At 37.0% G+C, this 17694-nt stretch overlaps 1 long non-coding RNA gene across 3 annotated transcripts; it reads left to right on the forward strand.

Moving 5' to 3' along the window:
• Nucleotides 1–15: 15 nt before the first annotated feature.
• Nucleotides 16–17401, forward strand: LOC117244296. 3 transcript variants are annotated; one of them, XR_004497109.1, is made up of 4 exons: nt 16–10590; nt 11831–11880; nt 12391–12517; nt 15948–17382. It is a non-coding gene; the product is annotated as an uncharacterized LOC117244296 (long non-coding RNA). The 3 variants fall into 3 exon arrangements; XR_004497108.1 differs by having other exon boundaries at nt 16–7925; nt 8044–12517; nt 15948–17401; XR_004497110.1 differs by having other exon boundaries at nt 16–8273; nt 10486–12517; nt 15948–17395.
• Nucleotides 17402–17694: the final 293 nt, after the last annotated feature.

A 17694-nucleotide genomic window follows, 5' to 3' on the forward strand; every position in this document is an offset into this window, starting at 1 on the left:
AGTCTCCCTCTCCTCTCCTCGAGTCTCCTCGAGTCTCCTCTCCTCTCCATGCAAAATGCAAATGTCCAGAGAAATTCCCCAAAATTTGAAAAGAAAATATGCTTGCCCAGCTCCAGTGTGATCCTTATGACATACAAGGTCTTTATGTTTGGTTTCTTTCCTTTGATGTGAATGAACTTGCCTGGAGTTAAGTGATTAGTCATTACTTGAATGGCTCCATCTTGGTGGTGTTGGTGACTAAGTGTAGCTACCCAAATTTAATTTTTTTTTTTAGAAAAGGTACTTACCTTAATGCTTTTAGCATTAAAAATGGTGGAACTGGAACCTTTTTATTCTTTTTTGTGCCTCATATAACTTCATCTATGCAATATAGTAACTTGTGGTAGAACAAGGAATCTATTTGTTTTGTTTTGGAGGAGCCAGGAAAGTTCTAAAACAATTTTCAAGTACCACAGTTTTTTAACAAAAGCAGCTTGGGTATAATGTTTCTTGTATTGGGTAATAAAACTTGGATCAATATTCATTGCTACTCTTATTTGATTTCGCAATCCAGGTACCAGAATAAAAAAAAAAACAACCAAAAAAGGCCACAACCATCAAACAAAACCACTGGCAATTTACTTGCATAATATGAATTTTTGCAGTTGAGTTCTCCACAATATATTTTACTTGCAGATTTCAAAGGATGAAAAACAGTGATAACTTTAATTAATATATTAAAGGTGAGTAATATTTTCATATTACCTTTTAAAGATATTTTCAATCCCCCAGAAATTTTAAATGAGGGTAATTAATTTGGAATTTTAGTGTACCATGAAAATGGCACACATTTTATGTCCATTAAACTGGCAGCAAAGCAGACTGGTGGGCATTTAGTACAAGTACATGGAGAAGTTCTGATGCAATGGAGACCACCTTTCTCTAGGATTTGTTCACAATGTCTGAGGAAAAGATGTATTGCCACCAGTAAATCCAGAATGAGAACTACTTCTAAACAACATTAGAAATAATCTAGTCTCAGGAAAGTCTCAAGGATATTGTAATACAGAAATGTCTGCATCAAGCATGAAATAAATCTGTGTTAGACTTTGTGATGCACCAAGCAGTATTGGCTGTTGATTGCCAAAAACTCTCAGTATCTCTACTTCATGGAAACAAAGGTTTTGCACCAGGCAGAATTATGTGAAACATAAAATTGACGAGTTCATCAGAACAATTTGTTTCATTAACCAAGTGCTAAAAGGGGAAGCTTTAATAGAAAGTGGGACTTCTCAAGGAAATCCTGCTGAGTATTCTAAAGGCTATGCTTTAATGAGCAGACGAGTAAGTTACCTTGGAGAGGAAAGCTAGCCTAGTAAAGAAGGAACAAAGGTGATAATTAAACAAGAAATCAATGTTAAGTATGGAAAAGAGAGGCATAACTGAGAATGAAAATTGAATCTACACAATGTAAATGACTTTTTGGAGAAGATAAAGGTAATAAATAATTATTACTGGCCGATAGAGCTTAAGACAATAAGAAGACATTACCAATGAATTTGGAACAAAAGAACAACTAAATCAAGTATAGATTTCAGTCTTGCAGAAGAAAACCAGAAAAGAACCAATGGCTGGAAATCAAAGCTTGAAAAATTCAATCACTATAAAGATGCAGTGAGGGTGATTAGACGTAGAAATAATTTCCCAGTGTAGGTAGGTGGTAAGTTTGCCATTGCTAGGAATTTAATCCAATTGGATACACTTTAATCTGAGTCTGGGAACAAGCTTGGCAGAATCTCTGTGGATGGCAGCAGAGGTCATTTGTTCTGTGCAATCTTTACATCTGTGAATTTGTATTTGTGTTTTGTCACTCCCTTTTTTCATAAACTGTTACAAAGAACAGAGAGCTCTCATTGCTCACAACATGTTCACACACTCAGCTTTGCTTTAAGATAATGATTAAAAAATCTCAGTCTTATGCTTCAGGGCTTCAGCTGGCTGCTTGCAGAAGGTGAGAGGCTGATTCTCTAGGTTAATTCTGGATATTTTTTTAAATTCATTTTTCTCCAAAGCCTCAGGGTCAGACATGGCTGGTGGTAAAACCTTGGAGAGACTGGGCTGCTTCTCCGCAGGGAAGTTCTCTCTTTTATATAGCTGCTATCTTCTGTCTGGCTAGGGGATCAGACAGTTTTAGGGTAGCAGGGACTTTGAGCTCTTTTTTCTTTCCTGTTCATTACGACATCTAGGCATATCTGAGATCATAATTATGATCATTTGGGCATATCTGATATAAACAACTCAAAATCATTACTGGAGCCTGGGGGAGAGGCATCAGAGTTTTTTTTTGAATTCTCATTAGCTTAATTTCTTCAAGATAGATTTTTCTTTTGTTTTGTTGGGACTTTTTTGGGGATTTTGTTGGTTTTCTTTTTTGCATAACCCAGCTCACTGTGGCAAGCAATGGTAAACAGGTGAACAATTACACCACACACAAAACAGCAGGCTGTCTGTTATGGTTTAAATCCTGAATTATAGCTTACTCTTGCTGCAGTAAGAGTTATAGGTTACAAATACTGTTTATTTTTTCAGAAAGGGCTGCTGCCAGTTGGGATGCTTGATGGAGTTGCAGAGCTGCCACACAGGCTTTCTGAGTGCTGCTTTGCTGGCTGCATGCAGCAGCTAACAAAGGGTGTGTTGTGCTTGCAGCAGCGTTGCTTCCAAGTCTGGCTTTCCTTCTGCAGTACTGCTTTTGTTTAAAAAACCTGCTCCTCCAAAGCAAGAATAAGAAACTTTATTAACATTGCACTATCAGAGTGGCAGGATACAACAGATTTGCTTATTGTTTTGGTTCTGTTGAATTGCAAAGAGCAGTGGGTGGAAAGGGTATGTCAGGAGATACTGGAAGCCAAGCTATGTATCATCATCTCCTAAGAGGCAAACAGGTCTGCCAGCGTTCTGCCTGGTGGCTGTGCTGGCAGGTGTCTGCTCTTAAACTGCTCTGTTACATGCATGTGAAAGTACTCACGTGCTTCAAAAATATCCTCTTTTCCATTCAGAAAGCTGTCAACAGGCACCTATTATCCTTCAAAGCTGTGAAAAGAGACCTGCTGTTTCATCAACATCAGCATGTTTTCTTCCTAAGCATGTGCAGAAAAGAGAGCCTCCCTCTGATATGAGCCCTTATATATTATATTTGTGTGTCAAGTTGAGGGACATCTTTTCAGGTGCTACTTACTGTGTGCAAGTGGAACTGGCACTTGCTTGGGTAAATAAACATATTGGCTTATTGCACAATTTACCTTACCTGTGATAAACCATCTATTCCATGATTTATCATATGTCATTTTGCATCACCTATAACATTGGCTTATGATATGTATATGTTTAATTTTGGGCTAATCCTGTACCCACTGTCTCCAGGGTGGCTGAGTACCTATCTCATAGCTCTGCACACCTCAGTAGGGGTTTGTATGTAGGAGCTGCAAGCAAAGGTAAGTCCAGCTGGAAAACTGGAGATGGATGGATTGACAGAGATGAAGGGAAAACCCAGCAGATCCAGATCATTCCCTGAATGGCAGAACTAAAGAGAGCAGTTGCTCTGGCTTTGTCTCATTGCGGTGCAAGACATTTGTGTTTGTCCCAGTGAAGTGCCCTCTTCCATGGTACTTTCCAATCTCTCTGTCTCATAGTGAGATGTCTCACTTAACCCTAGCTCCTCTTGACTCCATGGCTTTTAGCTGCTGTTGCTTGGCCTAACAGCTGGGAATGACCCAGAAGATGCTGTTCTGGAGGTGCACTCATGCGAGGTGGCCAACCTGTATGTGTCCAGCATGGTCAGCAGCTGCTACCAGATGAACTTAATCGACTGCTCCTCTTCTCTTCTGGCAGCAAAATTAATGATTTTGGGGGCTGCCTTCTATGATGTGCTGAATTTTGCACAGGTCTGTTATAAGATTTTCCTACTTAAAAAATGACTACACTGTTCAGCTCACTTGAAGCTGAACAAACATGACAGAGAGATGGTGTGATGCACGCAAGCTTCATTTTCTCACGAACCCAAGCTAAAAAAAAAAACCCCAAATATGCCTAAGAAAATTTTCAGCCAACATTTGAGATGCTTGCCATTAATTATCAAAATGAAGAAGCAGAGTGTGCAAACACAGCATTGATTCAAACCATCAGAATCAATTTATCAAAAAATAGATGTGTTGAAAATAATACATAAAACACATTAGACTTGTACACTGCCCAGTATCTCTATTTAGTTTCTGCACCTGGCCTTGTTTTAACAGCCTCCAACCCTAAAAATCACCTTGCTTTCCCCAAACTCTAGAAGATAAACAGAATTTAGGACCATTTTCTTCCTTAGGTGTCAGAGAACCTTTGTCTTTTAAGGTTGTTTATCCAAAGTGAGTAAATTGAACTGGGTCAGCCTGAATTATGGAGATGTTCTTCAGAGTGCCTGTGTTCCTGGAGCATCTCTGGAGGACTGCTAGTCTGCAAGGTGTCTGCCACCAACCCGTCCTCTTGGCTGTTCTTGCTCACAGAGCTTCTGTGCTGTGACAAACATACCTATGCAGGCTTTGCAGAGCAGATCTGGATTTGTTGATGCAAAAAGATGTAGATGCTAAACATGCATTTATTGTGTCACTGTTGCTGTTGCTGTAAAGTCAGTATTTTAAAGGCTTTAAAATTTCTGGAAATGGATTTTTGATTTATTCTGATAACAGTGTTCTGGTGCTTATTCACTTGCCATCTGTGTTCTGAAGGCCAGTTGGGAACTATGGCTCTTACAAATCATCCCGTGCATTTTGCGTTAATCCAGACCTTCCTGCACTTCACTTGGTAGTTGTAAATACAGTTTATAATTAATACAGAATGTGGTTCTTCTGCCCTGTGACTTGGAAACATTAAAAGACAGCATTCAGTCATAGTTTATGCATCTGGTAATGCAGACTGGGTTTTTTAAAAAGCCCAAAAGAATTAGGCATTCAAATTTCATTAAAATGCTGTGGAAGTGAAGCATATAAGCTCTATTAAAAGGCTCAGCCATTATCTATAGCTCTTGGGTTTTTTTCCTCCAATTTAATTTGTTCATAAGCCTGCTTTGGGGAGAGAAATGGACAGGGCTGATTTTGCTCACCTTTCCTTCTCCTTGGTGTTGAGGAAGAGCCCTGCCTTAGAGTTTGAGCATGCTGTGGCTCACTGAGTTCTTCCATTTTGAACTGCAGCTTCATGTACCCACACAGGTACTGTTTGTATAATTAAAACCTCATTTTCCTATCTGTAAAAATGAACCTAAGTATCTCATCAATAAAGCTGGTGATATAGTTTGGTGAATATGATGTTGACAATTATTTACCCATATATATGTTTGTCTATTTATCTATCTCTGTATCTATGACATCCTGGAAATTATCTGTACTTTTTAACACTTTGAAATTTACAGGGAGAAAAAGCTGGATTAAAATCAGTGCAGAAAATAAAATTATGCTACAGAATGTAGAATAATTGGATATGTTTCTTTGAAATACAATGCAATATGACTGTTACTGTAATATTCTGTCACATGTCTGAGAGAACACAGAAGTTTCCTTTATATGCAAGAATGAGGAAAGTACAAAATGATAAATATAATGAAGAGAAAGATGAGGGATCAATAGGATACATAATCAGGTGAAGGAGAGTAAGTAGGGAGGGAAGTTTGTTCTCCAGTCAGAAGGGATTGCTGCAGCAGTACAGAATATGCAGAATTGCTGCAGGAAGGAGTTAATCATTGTGCCAGCAACACTCAGCCCCTATTTATTGCAAAAGAGAATTAATGGTTTTCCTGCCTGGTGCTGAAAATAGAAGTAAAATTTAAGTTGTTTCTTGAAGGCAGATATAATTAGATTGTGAAACTTGTGGCTTTTGGGTCTAAATAATAGGACAAGAATGACTACCCTAAATCAGAACAGAGTGCAGTCTCTTAACTGTTTCTTAGGAGTGAGAATAGGACAAGCACAGAGTGATACTTTTCCCCATTTTCCAGCTGTGAACAATGTACACTCTACTTATACTGTAGATAAGGTGCATTATATATTTATTATCCTTTGCTGAACCCTTTCTCTACAGATTGTTCCAATTATTTATTAAACCCATTTATATTTCTGTTAGCCACAACATTCTTGTAACAATAGACTATACTCTGTGGCTGTGAATTGTACAGAAAATTTCTGTTTGATTAAAACTGTGATACTTGGTGCTTGTTAAGTTTTATGATAGGATGATTAGCTAGCAAAGATTTCTTACTAACTATATTATATTCACTTTTATATACAGTTATTTCTTCTCTTTCATCTCCTTTTCAAGTGGAAAAGTACTTTCATCCACCCTCATACAGTTACAACAGTGTACTGCTATTCATCTGTGTTGTCTAGTATACACCATTCCTACTTCTAATAAACCTTTGGACATGGATCATTCAGACTTAGGTGAAGTTTTTGCAGTCTGGATTTATACAGTGGTGTAATATTGTTTCTTTTCATTTTTACATAATGATTTTTAATTCAGTTTACATTTTCTGTCTGCCAGTGAGCACTGGACAAATGTTTTCAGAGAGTTGTCAACAAGGAGTCTAAGATTCTTCCTGAAGTGGTACTAAATTATTTATTTGTTTCTTATTTGTCACTGTGTATGTACAGTTAAGCTTCCCCCATGTGTACTACTTTGCATGTATCGATATTAAATAATGTCTACATTTTTTGTTGCTGAATCACTCACTGTTCAGTATAATGACACCTTTTGAGGTATTGAATGTTTTGAGTAATTTCTATCATCAGCAAACTTTACCATCTCATTATTAATTCCCTTTTCCAGATCATTTATGAATATATTGAAGAGGGAAAATTCTAGTGCAGATATCTGATCACTTCTCTCCCATGGTGAAAACAATTTATTACTATACTCCAACACATCATTTATCTACTGAAGAATTTTCATCCTTCTGATAATTTAGTTTCTTTAAGAGCCTTTAGAGAGAGGACTTGTCAAAACATTCAACTGGAAATTCAAGAACACTACAGCAACTGGCATTCAAAAGCTGGCTGACATCTTTAAAGAACTATTAATACCATCATTTTAATCAGCAAACAGTAAATTGAAACCCCCAAATTTAGTTTCTTTATTTGAAAATATTACATTATTTGTATACTAAGAATATCTCAATTATTTTTACTATTCATATGAAGGTTTCTAGCAGTTAGTGACAATTTCTGCAGAAAAGTTATTTACTATGATGCCAGAAGCTCCAGAGCAAGGTACAGCTTTTCACTGACCCTGAGTGGAGCGTGGTTTCTTTGCGATATAAGTCTTCTATTTATTTTCTGTAAATGACACATCCCTGAAGCAACAGGGAGGGAATGAAAGTTACATTTTATCACAGTAGCGTTTGCAGAAAGGTGAACTGTGAGAGTCCCTATTTATAATGAAGCTTGGGCCAGCCATGAGTTCCTAAAAACCTTACCTGCAGGTGCTTAATTTTTTTTATTAAAAAATTGATATCTGAGCTTTATGAACTTATGATTAAACTTTTAAAATAAATTAAAGGTGAGAGGATTAGATGTGAAATTGGAAATGAACTATGGTATCTTTTGCCTCTAGCTCAGCATTTTGAAGGCAATCCAAATGAGATGTGACAAAGTGCAGTCCACTCTTTTTTTTATTTTTGCTGACCTATGTGAAAGTGGAGTTTGGTCTCTGCCAAGTTCTTTGTGTGTGAATAGCCACAGCACTATCCCTGCTACTGTAATTAGCACTATTAACCCTTTATTATAATTTAAAATAAATAGGCCATGATTTAGATATCAAAGAGACTAAATCATCCTCTTAGATGATCCGCCCAGACTAGAAGAACAGCCAGCTCCCACCAGCTCTCCTTTTTCCACTGTTTGACGCAAGTTACAAAGGTAAGTTTTAAGTAGCTGATACATCCAGCTCCCATGTTGCATCCTATTCGAAACTTAAAGTATAAAAATCCTGTTGAAGGACCCTTCTGAGTGTGAGTTGAATGAAACTGTATTTCAGTCTGTTATGGGACTTGGCTATTCTTGGGAAATTCCTTCCTGATGGGAAGAACTTCAGCAGAATTCCTCATGATGTCCAAAAAGGCGCTCCTACATCTTCAAACTCCAATCTAAACTTCACACACTTCCTCAAGAGAATAAAGTTAATCTACATTGGCTTTTGCTTATAATGGCCTTGATGCTGTTTCTGCTACCTGTTTACTGTTAGGCTGCCAGAAAATCTTCAGACCTGTAAGTACAACCAGGTTATCTCTCCTAGTCTTCCTACACTTATATAAGCCCTCATGCAGTAGTAGATGCCCTGGGAGGGAAAATGGGAAGTGTTTTTTAAGAGAAACATTGCATGCATCTTAGTGTTCACATGAATGCACCTACAGCTGGTGGTGACCATCCTACCCCTTTCTCTTTGCTTAACCGAAACCCCAGCTGCTGCTTCTCTTTTCCCCAAAGCACCTAGTGGATTTTCTGTTGCTCCTCTATCTGAACTTTTAATCTGCTCCATGGAGAGAAGAGGAAGACTTAGCAGCTGGAAATGGCCTAGTCCTTCAACCACACTGCTTGCCAATGGTTGCTGGGTGAACAGAGGGCCAGTAATCCTTATCCTGCTGCCATTCAGAGCCCCAAATGATGTACAGCATACACCAATGCTTCTGGACAAAGTATGATGGCACAGAAATCTGTCATTGCTCTTCTGGGGCAGTGATCATTATCCAAATGGTCTCTACGTTGTGGTAATGGGAAAAATATTGATGGCCTCAATGTCTATTGCATTGGATTATTTCAAAAGCGATTAGCAATGACACCGGAGCCAATGACGGGTGATACACTACTGCCCTGCTTTAAAAGTCCTACATGTTATGTCAGCAGTATGCTGGTATTCAGCCTTCAAACAGATGCATGCCTTCAAACCACACAAGCACTAGCTGTTATTTTGGAAGAAAAGAGCAGCAGTGTAAATGTGCTTTTTTCGATATTTTCAGCTAATTCTGGTCTATTTTAAGTTTTTATTCAAAATAACTATTTGGACTTAGTATTAGAACAACAAAAACATGCTGTGTCTTTCAATGCAGACAAAAACTTAAGCTGTCAATATGCAATCCTTGAAACAATGAGAATTTCAGCAACCAAGTATGAGGCAATTCTTGTTTCCCACGCTAGGTCAGCATTTTCTTGTAGAGTTAGTTCATGTCGTCATAGGGTGCTCCATGGAGGTGACTCATTTGTGTATTTTGGAGTTCAGACAAAGCCTACTAGCTGACTTTTCTCTGTTACCTTCCACATGTTTTCCTGCACTTGGAACAGCACAGTCTGCCTGCTATCTGCAAATGAAACAGCTTCTCATCTATATTTTCCTTACACACAAAGAGACTTCTAAGTGTGTCAGGCTATGGCTGAGAAAGCTAGATTGCATGCTACCTGAAAATTTTCACAGAGGGATCTAAAAATGATCTTGTTTAATTAACAGATAGGGGTGTTTTTCTGTGCTGGTCCAACTATTTGACAACTGCTACAGCTTGTAAAGTTGAGTATAATTACACAGGGCTGAAGATCCCTAATAATGCAGTAGTTTTTCATCTGTATAGAAGTAACTATGCCAGAATGGCTGTATTCATATAGACATTACTGCAATACATGGTACCAGATGTACCATTTTAACTATCTCGGTATTGTTAAAATGGGCAGTTTAACATTTATGTGTGTATAAAGCCTTTAAGCAGAGAAATGCTCAATCTGTTCTCCATTTTGGAAAAGTATTTATTACCTTAGGAAGATTGTAGTCACCTTGACAACATGAAGCTTTGCTCAAACTCTATCAGTTCAATTCTCTCTATGTAGTCAGACATGAAATTGAGTTACAGTGGCTTAATGGGTTACCACATGTCAGTGGAGACAAATCTGTGTGCAGTCCAGTAGCCCATTGCCAATACAAGGCAGAAATCATTAGATCAAACAACTCCATTTCACAGAGGTTTTAAAGAGTTTTTTCTTCTCATGTATGCTTGTAGTCTAAGAATGAACACACAATCTATTGCTATGTTCAGCTGAAGACTAAGGCATTATTAAGCAGTAATAAGTTGATCTTGTAACTGAGCTACAAATCAGAATTTTTAAATAATTTAATTAAATCAGTTTTAAATTACTGAATGGGAACTGAAAACATGTATATAAGAAATTAATCTCTTTTATATGCTGACAAAATAACACCTGTAATGAGTGCATTTAGTTCACTTATATACTGATGACTGGATATTTTCAGAGGTAGCTTAGAATCCATGATTTCCATTTGAAATATTTCCAGGTGTGTTTAGGCAGTTTTTTTTTCCCATTTATCCCTAGAATTTCATGTTTATGCTTGTTTCAAGAAAATTACATGATCTTTTGGACTTCAGACAATTTTACCTTCATAATGAATCTTCTTTTTTATTTTTTCAACCTGTCACAGATTTGCTGACATATAAAGAAACACCTTTGGAGAGCCAAACCGCAACATTATGAACAAACAGCTATATTTGGGTTTGATTCTTAACAAAACCATGCTCTTTGTTTTGTAAGTTTTACTAAAAAAGATAAAATAATTACTATACTTAAATTAATGGCTCAATAGATATCTCATCTCTTGATTATAATTATGCTTATAGCAAGAACATTGCCATCAAATGTAATGCCTGAAAATGTTGTGAGAACTTCAAGAAACTGAGATCTGACTACAAATCATCAAGTAATGCCTCTAGGGTAATGTGTTGAAGAAAAAGAGGGTTCTGCTCTTTCAGAATTAAAAAAGATTGTGGTCATATTAAAGTTTATGTTAGTTTCATCTTAGCTGACACTAAAGACCATAATTATTTGCAAGAGAAATTTGTAAGTAAATATTGTCAGCATTTTTTCACACTTTTTTGTTGTGAAACAGAAACCATTGAATATAATGAGAAGGAAGTTAAGAAATTCCCTCTCAGGATACTGTGAGTTTCTTACATATTGCCACACCCTGTCAGTAAAAAACAGATCTCTTAATTGCAGCTAATCTAGATTGCTTGAAATACTGAACTGCAAGCACCCGGCCAAATTCTGTTTAGCAGCAATGCTTACAGTTGCTCCTGGTGTCAAAAACTCCTGAGGTCAGAATTTTATCACCACTTCTTTAGCTTACTAGCAGATTCTCCCTCTCGTTTTTGAGGGCTGTTGTGGTTTTTTTTTTGTTTTGTTGTGTTTTTTTGTTGCTGTAAGAAAAAGAGAGAGGAGAAAAAAAGCTCTAAACACTGAGCTATTATCTCTAAAATTGATTTATGATGGCTTATGAAATTTACCTGTACTTCAGTCCTTGAGGAGAAAAACAGTTGGGAGTAAAAGTAATTTCATAATTATGCTCATCAGTCTCATTTTTGGTATCTTTTTTGAGCCATGAGTAAAAGCACAAATGTTCTTTTCAAGTAAGGTGGACCTGAGACTGATTTCTCATCAACCTCCAAATAACCTGTCTGTAGTAACTTCTGGTTTACCTGGATTGGATTAGGTTTGGCAAATTGGAGGTACACTGCTTTCCTGGAAATCTCAGGAAAAAAAAGCTCCCAGGAAGTCAGTTTTCCACTAAATTGTAAAAAAGTTTTATCAAGTTTTTTTGTTTTTTTTTATCTTAATCTTTGTGCAGCATTAATTTGCATATTTCATTCCTTACTGTAAATTTTGTTCCATGGCAATTGCATTGCTTTTTATAACTGTGCTGTGAATGAAGCAAGCCTTAGAACTATTCTTTTCTATTTTGACTTTTTTGTATGTGTTTCTATTTATAGATAAGGATGGGACCAACTTCCCACCTTTTGATAAGTAAAGAATAAAACAGGTAATTCTATGGTAAGACCTGTCAGAATCAGTCAAAGGGAACATGTTATTTTTAGTCCTACTGACTTTTTGGATAAAAGCTTAAAAGGAGGAAGATCAACATATAACTGAAATTAAGCCCTTGACAATGCCTATTCTGCTGTGTAATTCATAAATTAATGGGTCATGAAAAGACCTTTAAAGAATGTTATCCATCAGAAATACTACCTTTGTATGTGCAGTGCCTGCATCCCAGAAACCCTTGTGTTGAATTTGCCTTACTAGGAGCCTGCAATCCTTTTGAGAAAGGATGAAAGGACCATAAAATAAGTTTATGTTGTTCAGTCACCAAATGTTATAAATGACTAACACAATATAAGCAAACCAGTAAATCTAATCTTTTGCAATATGTATATTTAACAGTCATAAAATCTACTTTTGGGGGTGTTGATATTAGACCTTTGTTTTAGATGATGCTTGCCATATATCTAAATTTTTTAGATCTCTGAATAAAGCTAATTTTTCTTTCTAGAAGCAAACATATAATTTCCAAGGTGACAAGAAATCTCCCACAGAAATTGTACAATAATAGGATCTAGTAAATGCTTGCTATTCAAAATAAGTTTACCACCACAGCATCTGAAAACCTCATCGTGAAGGTAATAAACAAAGCATGACTTCCCATCTGTCTTTTGTTTTTTTAATTATCCACTTGGCAGAGAAAGAAATGTGCATATTAGAATAATGTGGGATTGTTTTGCTGATTTGTTTCCTATAATGACATATAGTGTGATATGCAAATGCGTATGTGAATAAAGAAATATGCTTTGCATTGGCGATAAAAAGGGGTTAAGCACTTTTCTAATTTTTATTAGATTTTCAGGAATGGCTCTCAGGAAATCCCTCAAACTATTCACCCCACAGTCAGTTTTAATTTTACCATGTAGGCTTCATTGTATGACTGTTGACCATGGCTGTTTCTCTGGAAATTTATCAGTCTTGGTCCTTGTGCCATGGAATTCCTTACAGAGCAAGACTTGAAGCATTTGTCATTCTGTAGGGAGCTGGACTAGCAATCCAGAAACCAAAGGGTTTGCTTATGATGGTGCTCTTGCAGAGGAGGTGATCAGGAGTGCCCCTGGCATGCTGAAGGGATGCAAGGTCTCTTGCCCAGGGTATATCCAGTAGCTGGGTCAAGGAGAGAGCTGACATGAAAAACCACAGTTAGTTTATTGGCCTGTCAGGGAGCCTTGGGTCCTGCCAGAGTCAGGAGAGAGCCTTGTCCATAGATGTTGCTGTGCAAGAGCTGCCTAGCTTTGAGGAATGCAGGAATGCTCCTGGAGCGTGGGCTGTGCTGGCCAGTCACTCCACCGTAGACTTTTTGTTTGCTTATGCTTCATCTCGTCTAGAAATAGTATTGACTGGAAAAAAGTAAGAGAGTGTTTTGTTTGAATAAGACCAAACTTGTAAACTTGAAACAAAGGCTTTAAAAATACAGACATGTGACATTAGGCTGCTTCTATGTGGCCTTTATTTTCTTGATGAATTATTTTCAAAATTAATTTTTGTCAGTTTTTTTCCTTGTGATTGATACATATAGAATGCTATGAGATTGCAGTATGGTAGTTCTCTTACCAAACTTCAAATGGGATCAAAATCAGGGAAGGAAACAGATGTTGCAGTGATTTCCTTGCACACATGCAGCCCTTCTTCCCTCCACACCCCAATCACAGCTGCTGTGTTTGAGCAAAGAGGGCAAGCTCAAAACACCATGGTGCTTATTGCAGGATTGCTTTTGGCCTCACTGCTTCTCAAGATGCTGTCTCCTACCCTGCTGCTGCTCGGTAGAAAATGGCTCTATGTTTTGGCACTGACTGGTTTGATCTCTATTGCCCTGGCTTGCTAAAAGCTGACTATAGAAACTGCTTTTCCCTCTTTCTATAAAAGCATGTTCAACTACAGGTCTTTTAATTTGATATGTAGAAGTGCCACAGTTTTGATGCTTAAACTTCCTTCACCAAGTCCAAAATAATTTGAGTTAGTTAACTGCCCAGACAAAGTTAGATTATTGTATGCTATAATGCATCCTAGGAGATAAGCCATGATATGTACTCCATTTGAAAATGCGCTGGGTTTGTTTTATTAGTTTAAACTTTGCCATATAATATGGAAATGATGAATTGTGGGCACCTTGTTCTAAGAACTGTGTTTTTATGGAGCAGGTGCAGAGATCGTCAGATTGTTACATTTGGGTTGTGCATAAATCCAAATAGATAAAACCCAAGTGCTCCATTTATTATGTGTAGATTTAAAGATATTATATCTTTGTATCAGTTAGGTGTATCTTGCACCAAGGTAAGTTTTAAAATAGAAAATAATGTGTGTATGCATTTTCTTCAACATGATTTCTAGCTTGCAATTATTGCCTAACATATTTAATACTTCTGTGCCCTTCAGCTCTGTAACACTGTCTCACGGCAAGTAAAAGATTAATTCTCTTCCTTCATCCCAAAAGGCAAAGATAGATTTTGTCATTCCATAGTTATACACTTGCATATATAATAGAAAAAAGTAATTTACTTTTCTGCCTATTCTAGATAATGTCACATAGAACTTAGACACACTTACAAATCTAGAATCTCTGTCAAAATGCTTTACAAGTCATTTCCTATCTTGTGTAAAGCCTTCCCACAGCCACACAAGGAATTCATGAAATCTCCAACAGCTCTATGGTAGGTCATTTCAAGCTGACAAATATTGCAGTAAACTTTCACTTCACAGAAACACAGGTTTACTTCTACAAATAAGGTCAGGATCTCCTGAAAGTAGGGAAGAGTGTTCAAGTTTTTTTTAGAGGGCATAATGTTGGTATCACTTCGATCTCAGCTGTGTGACTCTGTGAAGTCCCTCTCTAAAATCTGAAGATGAACATATTTTTCTTATGTAGAAACTGATTATTCACTTTCAACAGAACCATTTCTTTCTGCCACTTGGCATATACCACTATGCAAATCCTTAGGATCTTTGAAATGGAAGGAATAGGCAGTAGTGCTGACCCTTCCCACCTGTCCCACCAGCTAGCAGTGCTGTTCATATTTACTATCACATATGGATGTTATAGCAGAATCATTTTTACATCTGCAGAGCTGCAGGATGCTGTATCTCTAGCTGAGGCATTATATCCCAGCTTTCTCCCTAGCCATGCTTTTGCACCTTGAGTACAAAGCTGGGACTTGAAAATAAAGCTAGATGTTTATTTTACCTGTTGACCATCTGTACTGTGTACAGACTGAAGCAATTCAGGCAAAAACCAAAATTATTAAAGCTTCTGTCAAAATCTAAAGGGGAAATGAATATTTGGGGTTTTACAGATCCAAGCTTCTCCTGCTTCCCAGTTTTTGGTGCTTAGTTTACTTGGAAGGGTCAGAAAATTCAAAATCTAAAATCCATGGGGCTATTGCACTTGCCCAACACTGGAAATTTCAAAACATCAACTGATCTCAAAACAACCTCTCATCCTGAGAGGAAATAGCTGAGACCTTTTAATGAATTTAAACGTACTCTTGCATTGTAATTTGGAGGATAGCTGAAGCAACACAGGAGAACAGGAGGCACATACTAATCAGAGAAGAACTGTACTGATTTTGCATGTTCTTTGTGCCTGAGTGTTGATGGAGCTTTATGAGCCCATCACAGAGGCAGTGGCTGGCTGAGTGGACCAGGAGACATCTAAGAACAAATAAGATAGCTGGGGAAATGAAAGTCAAGAAGTTTCTCACATTTACCCACTTAACCAGCTTAAGTAAACTCCCAGCAACAAAACAGTTGGTGAAAATATTACAACAGCAAGTTTCAGGTTGACTTGCTAAAGACATCTCTGGCAAACAAGGTAGTTGCAGAAGTCATTTAATGTATTTCTACATGTTGATGTTCAAACAGAAGCGTACAAGACTATTGGGGTGGGGCAGTTATGGGAGATTGGGCCCCTGAAAAGTCCCACCTAAATAAGATTTTAGCCTGAAAATATGAACAGGAGTGTCATCCTTATTCCTTACCCCTATACAGTAAGCCATGTGTCTCCTCTTTCAGGTGACAGACAAGTGTCCAGAAGGCAGATCTCACTGCGTGAAAAACATGGGAGGTGTTTGCCTCCACTAATTTGTCTGGCTATCAAGCTCAGTTACTGACCACTGGGTTCCAAAGTGAGGAGTGAAAGCATGCTTTGCCATGGTTTAATGCTCTTCAGGCCAAAACCTCTCCAGTGATGCACTATTAAAAGTGCAAATCAGAAAGTGAGCAGAGCAGGGACCACAACATGGACTAGAACTGTGACAGTTCACTCTTCATAATTAAACTGATAGCAAGATTAAGTAAGGGTTTCTTTTATAAAATGAAGAGTGCAGGATGGTAAGAGGTAATCTGCCTTTTAATAGAAACAAGATATGAAACATGTATTCTCGTGTTTGTACTGGATAAGATCCTATTCAATGCTGATGATGTAATATGTGAATGTTGGATGGAAATAAGATGATTTACATTTATTATATGTTATGCCATGTAACGATTATCTAAAGTATCTTTTCTTTGTCATGATTTAAAACCAGATCTTATCATGTCATGGAAAATATGAAAAAAAAGATTTTGTGAACACTGGATGTGTGCATATGTTATCTTACAATGCTTGCCACTTATGAGGATATAGAAAACAGACTGTTTATTCTCCAGAGAAGTTTAAAGTATTAATTATTTTGAATGCTCTTTAATATAATTGGTACTTCCAAAGAACTTGACTTAGAAAATTAGAAGTTTCTAAAGCAAACACCCAACAAACAAACACCCAGCAATTCTTTCTGGGCTTCATTTTAGCTAGTTGTGCATACTTAAATGAGACTAAGATTTTCCCTAAAATTGTTAAAACTATGTATGTTTAGAATGGTAACTAATTCCTAATAGCACCTTTAAATCACAGTATTTACATTCCTGATCCAAAAGACAACAAAGAAGTCACAGAGAAAAAATAATTGTCCATATCTGTAGATATATGACATAGCATAGAAACATAGAATGTTTTTTCCCCCTAATGCTTGTAGTTTTCATACTTTGTTTTTCTAAGTCAGAGTGCTTCAGGTTGGGATCTCGGTATCTGATTGTGGAACAGCTCCATGAAGAGAGATTGTGAGCAGTGCTTCTTACACTAGCTGAGACCCTGTGGGGCAGAACACTCCTTTGGATAGTGAGATAATATCACCATCATGTCTTAAATAGGAATCTCCAACATTTGACTCTTCACTACCACATTCCTTGCTATTAAATTGTTGTGGTCTGTTTGGTGTTTTCCTGAATGTATTAAATCTTTCTATCCTCAACAACTAGTGTGATCTTGATGATATGATTAATTTGACAATATTTCCATATTTCTTAAAAAACCCTCCAAACCAGCTGGATTAACTCTAGGTTAGTTCAGAAATATATCACACATTGTCATCATAAATAAATTTGTTTGACAGTACCTATACGTGTCCTTTGTTCACTATCATAATTCTGTTATCTAATTAAAAACTGCGCTTCTCAAAACATGAAATATGTTTTAAAAGGATGTAAAAATGAAAAAAAAGTTAAGTTCTTTTAGTCTGTTTACTGTCGTTCTTGACCATCCAGCTGTATCACACTTTTAACTTTTATACACACGATAACTTGAAATTTATTTGGTTTTTGTTAATGGTGGGATTTTCTTCTATTCCTTTGTCTCAAGGAATTGTGGCTCTAGGATAGCATGGTGACTAATTACTATATTGAGACAGTGATATTGCTCAAACAGAGTGGTATAAAATGATGC

This window comes from Parus major, chromosome 4, assembly GCF_001522545.3.
Source record: "Parus major isolate Abel chromosome 4, Parus_major1.1, whole genome shotgun sequence".
NCBI lineage: Eukaryota > Metazoa > Chordata > Aves > Passeriformes > Paridae > Parus > Parus major.